The sequence below is a fragment of the Lissotriton vulgaris genome, chromosome 4_1 (genome assembly GCF_964263255.1).
Source record: "Lissotriton vulgaris chromosome 4_1, aLisVul1.2, whole genome shotgun sequence".
NCBI lineage: Eukaryota > Metazoa > Chordata > Amphibia > Caudata > Salamandridae > Lissotriton > Lissotriton vulgaris.
In genome coordinates this window covers 1,840,078,620-1,840,084,112 of record NC_141691.1, presented here as the reverse complement: position 1 = coordinate 1,840,084,112, position 5,493 = coordinate 1,840,078,620, and the positions used below count along the sequence as shown (strand labels likewise).

Here is a 5,493-nt window from a genome sequence, read left to right as displayed (position 1 = left end):
GCCCCCTTTCGGAACTAAAACCCTCACACACCCAGCAAGCTAGATGTCATGCTTCATCATCTGGGTTTTGCTCCTCGTCAGACTGGCGCTGCAATGTTTGACGGGCACCCGCGAAGGGGCTCTTTATCTGAGATCTTTTGTTCCTGCCAGTTGGTGCATGTGGGCATGAGGGTTTTAGGTGAAGTGTAGGCGTGGAAAGTGGTGTAGTGGTGCGATTTAAAAAAGGTTAGATAATCCACAAGGAATTTTAATGGTGTGGTTAGCTACCTTAGTAAAAACATAGAGGAGTGCACACACTCCGGATCAGTAAGGTGTACAAGGTCCATAGGTCGCACACTACTCCACCATTCCAGCGTGTATACCCCAAGAGCATCATGGTAGATGTAGTTTTCTCAAAGCGGGTGCGCTTATCAAAAAGTTCCGAAGTGTGATGCACAATTGCAGGCCAACTCTGGACACCGGTGTTTCTGGATTATTGTCCTTCATCAGCAGAGTGTAGGATGATTTTCCCTTGAGCCTTCGAGCTGACGAGCTCAGGTAACGCCCTACGCGCCTGGAGAGGTACCATACCTGATAACACTTTGGCAGCCTGCACAGCAACCCCTGACACTCATCCTACACTCTGCTGATGAAGGACAAAAATCCAGAAACACCGGTGTCCAGAGTTGGCCTGCAACCATGCATCACACTTCGGAACTTTGTTAAGAGCACCCACTTTGAGAAAACAACATCTACCGTGATGCTCCTGGGGTACACACGCTGTAATGGTGGAGTAGCGTGCGACCTATGAACTTTGTCAGTAAGGTGTGCTCTACCTAGTGATCAACATGTTTCATGCTAAACTAGCAATTCTTCAGGACCTAGATATAAAAACTGTCCTACACATATGTGGAATAGGCAAGTATTACCTTCCACACGCAACTGATAGCAAGCCAATTGGTCCTGCTTAATCTCAGTGGAACCTAGGAAAGGGTGACAAGAAAACAAACAAGAGTGGTTCAAAACTATAGTGCTGGCTCCCATAACCTAGATTTACAGTGCTTGGTTCTTACTCCAACAGGTTTGCTGCATAATGCATGCGTGAGGATTGATAAAACAAACTTATCAAATAAAAATATTGTTTAAAAACGACTCGAAAACAGGATCACTGGTTGAAAATACTGGTTAAAAAGGGGTTAACTCTCACCCTACTGAGGTAAAAGTATGGCGTCACCGGACTTCTCTCAAGCGTGCGCACCACTGCTGTTGGCACCTTCATGGTGGAGGAGAGAAGGCAAAGTGACCCAGAGGTCATACAAGGTGTGTGACTGCCATGTAGCCGTAATGCAGCCCAAAAAATGATGCCCAAACAATGATGAAACATCTCACAAACAGCCGGGAAAGTCCACAACACTTCACTGCGGGTGATGGAGACAAAGACCTCGACCACGCTAGGGCGGACCGGCTGACGTGGTAAATCCCTTTGCCAATAGTAACTCCCCATACCCAGGAACGAGCAAAATAGACTGTCACCGGCCCGCGCAAGGCGCGCCCAAGGTGGAGCCCAATTACAAGCCCACAAGAAATGAGGGAGCCCTGGAAGCAAATTGGCATCAAACAACATGCTGTGGTCGGGCACCCGGGTCAAGGCGTGTGAGTAACCCGGACCTGTTTATATGCAAGATAATCACTCGTTCTGCCCTATCGCTGTCCGCATTGGAAGCGGGGACAATGAAAAGCAAGCTGCCACACATTGGTTGCTTGTACGAGGCATGAGTGCTAGCAAAGATGCATATGTCGGCTTTCAAAGCGGCGGCCATTTCTAAATGCCTAATCTTTCCCGTGGAACCATGTTGGCAACGAGAGGTGGTCACATATGGTGTGATATTTTAAATAAAGTGGGTATGTGGATGATATTGAGCATGGTTGAGTCCATATTACCGCTTATGATTTTTATTATCATCAATTGGTGGAGGCAGAGATAGTAGAGATCCTTTCAATAATTATAAATCAATGTGGAAAGGATCACTGGTCCTGCATAACCAAGGTCTGCAGGTGGATCGGTAGGTGTCTCCCAAATAAAAGACCCTCATACACGTGTTTTTTCAGAGTCGTGTAGCGGTATATGATGTGTCCCCGCTTCTTGTAACACGTGTCCGTGCGTAATCCTTGGGTCCGTTTTAGTTTGCACCCTCCGCCAGGAGGTTGTACCATTGGTTAAAACAGTAGCGATGGTGAATAAGTGAAACAGTGCTATAAAGGTGTTCTAAAATACCCGGACAGCCAGAGGTTCAACTTTAATATTTCTGGATTCGGGTAAAAGGTTAAGCCGTGTCGCTATGGAATTATTTAGGAATTCTAGCGCACCAATCTTGTGAGGTTAAAAGTGGTCGACATGTTTCAGCCTTATCTGCCTGTTGGTCAGACGGTTGGTCAGTTTCTGGGCTGTCTTGGAAGAAGGCCCATAGGCACACCTTCCTAAAGAATTGTTTTAATTCACAAATCTCGTTAAAATCATCTGGAATCGGTGTAGGGACGAATCCCAAACCTTTTTCAAGGACATTGGTCTTGGTTTGGGTGAGGATTTTGTTGGAGAGATTAACCACTAGGCTCTCTTTCCTTTGGTTACGCTCCTCATCTCTACTGTGGGGGTTGGTTGATCCTGCCACTGTACACCCTTCTGTCCTCCTCTTTTGCGCCCTCTTCCTCTGCCCCAACCTGTGCCTAAAAAAGGGGGGTTATTCATTGGGTAGAATTGAGGAGGGCCTTGGGGATATATAGGATAGTGCCAAGGTAGAGGGATCTGGGGCGGCCCGTGAAATATTGGGCCGGTCCCATAGCCTTGCATCACATTCTGTCGCCGTTGGTTACGAGTGCCATATCTACCTCCACTGTAGAACCCCTTCTGCTTCCAGTCTCTGAACCCTCGTCAGAGGAGTAGCTGTTTTTAGGTGTGATGAAGCCATCTTTGAGATAGGGGTATAACTTTTCTTTATCAAATTTTGCTACATCTTTTTGGAGTTTGGCGATTTTTTTGTTTCAGCGAGTATTCCTTGTTATCTGAGATCTCGTTGTTGATCTCAGCCAATTTCGTGGTAAAGGCTTCCCCCTCTTTCATCTCCCTTGGTTCTCTCATTTCTCCAACCTTTGGGGAACAGTGTATCCTTTTTTGTCTACCTAGACACCGTGACACACTAACGGGCACATGCATCAACGTTTCAAATTGCGATTCTTTATTTGCGATTTTTAAGAAATCTCAAATAAGGAATCGCAATTTGGTATGCATTATTTTTTTCTCAATTTTTTAGCGACTCTGTAAAAAATTGCAATTTTTACCGAATCACATGATTTTTGCGAATTATTATTTGCGAACTCGCATTTTGCGAATTCGCAAATTGCAAAAATGCACACATGCTGAATCACACTGAGATTACAACCAGGAAGGCAGGAGAGTAATTGCACACAGCTGCTCCCAGGTTTGAATTGGAGGTTTGGCAGTTGGAAGTTGGAGCTCAGCCTGGAGGACCTGCAGCAGTGTGTGTTTCTGCTGCTTCTAGAGAAATGGCTACTGAAAATGCTGAAGTAGAAATCCAAGCCAGGAAAAGAAAAATTAAATTCAGTGACCAGGAGCTGGAAATACATATTGAGGAGGTCACTGTGAGGCAGGACCAACTTTTTGGAAAACAATGCTTAAAGGTGCCTGAAGCACTGAAAAGGAATCTCAGGCTTGCTATCCAAGCAAAGGTGAATGCTGTGGGTGTTGCACATCGTGATATAAACAGCTTACAGAAACGCTGGTATGACCTGCGCAGCCGTGCCAAGGAAAGAATAGCAACCAAGATGAAGTCTGCTAAAAGGACTGGTGGAGGAACCTTCAGGGATAGGCCCAATACCCCCCTGGAAGACATGGTTGAAGGAACACTTTTAACTGAGGCTGTTGGTGGAGTAATTGACCTCGATACCTCAGAGCCTGTTGGACCTTCGTTAGGTAAGATAATTTGAAAATGTTTTTTAAAATGTGCAAAGTGATTGAAAGAGGCCTTACAATTATCTTGTTGCTGCTTATTTTTCAATGCTCTAATCTAGTAATTATTGTACATTTACAAAACCTGTATATTAACTATTTTAAGTCATGAAGCAGTGCATCATGGCAGTTGTAGTTTTTTTTTTTAATTTAATATGCAATTGATCAGCAAATTTAAAAAAATGAATGATAGCATGTTAGGAGACCAAAGTAGCCATGCAGCAAGTGATTTTTATTTTACAATCAATTTTGGAAAAATAATAAAGTAGTGCAAATTTGAAAGTAACACACTGTTTGCACTATTTCAATCATAGATACACAACAAGAAATAATTGAAAATGAATTGACAGAGTTTAATACTCAAGATGGACAAGACACAGATGAGTCAAATGCTACAACTTCATCAAACTCAATTTTGGAAAGAAGGCAAAGACACAGAGTGCGCCAACTGCAGCAGTCTGATAGTGATGAAAATTAAAATGTAAATGTCCCAGACTGTTGAAACACCAGCAACCTCTAACCCAATGCAGAGCAGGCGTAATAGACTCCAACAGTTTTATAGGCGCCGGTCACATGCGTCACAAAGAGGAAGAGCTGTAGAGGAGAGCAGCACTGGCAGTGTTGTTGAGGATACAATTCTTAAATTTCAGCGCCTACAAGGCAAAGATATTAGAGTCATGAAGGGAAAACTTGGTCACATAGACAAAGAGATTGCACAACAGTATTAAATACATGGCAAATGTAATTAAGAAAGGGCATAGAACAACATCAGATAAGCTTGACCGCATTGCAACATCTTTGGAAACACTGTGCACAGTAATACAGTCACAGCAAGGGCGAAGTGCTAAGAGGCATCTTAGATCAATGACCTGCATGCAGGATCACACCAGGGGAATGTCTCGGCTTTCAAGCACTACTGCTCAACTCTGCAAGCAGACAGTTGCCATGCAATTGAAAATGAAACAAATTTGTGGAGACATTGCTAGGGGAATGGGGACACTCCATAATGTTGTAGAAAGAATACAAATAGATGCAGCACCTGCAAACCAGCCAGAAATTGGGGGGTAGTGATGTTGGCAGAAATGTCAGTGGCATAATTGACCCAGTGTTATCTGCGGCACGCCGTAGCAACAGGAAAAAAGACATATCAAGCGACATGCCCATGGGCAATATGATAACTACAGGCGAAGCATTAGGGGTGCGTGGAAGTAAAAAATGATATGGTACCTTAAAAGTTTCATTTTTGTCAAAAAGATGACCATCTGATTTAAAAAGCATTGCTTTCAGCTTTAAAGTAAATGCGAAGAAACGTACTTTTTGATCTAAAAGCTTTAACATTTTTAGAGAAAACTGCATATACTTTAATTTCTGTGCAATAAACAGTTTACAGTCAAGTACCTGAATGTCTTGTGTGTTTCTTACCTTTGTTAAAAGTAATGTTGTGTTATCTCTGCCCTTCTCCTTCTACCCTCTGCTGCTTCCGGTCCATG

The 5,493-nt window shown here is 43.6% G+C and overlaps 1 pseudogene; it reads left to right on the top strand.

Annotated features, from left to right (window-relative positions):
* Nucleotides 1–4,313: 4,313 nt before the first annotated feature.
* Nucleotides 4,314–5,222, top strand: LOC147724607 (uncharacterized; annotated as a pseudogene).
* Nucleotides 5,223–5,493: the final 271 nt, after the last annotated feature.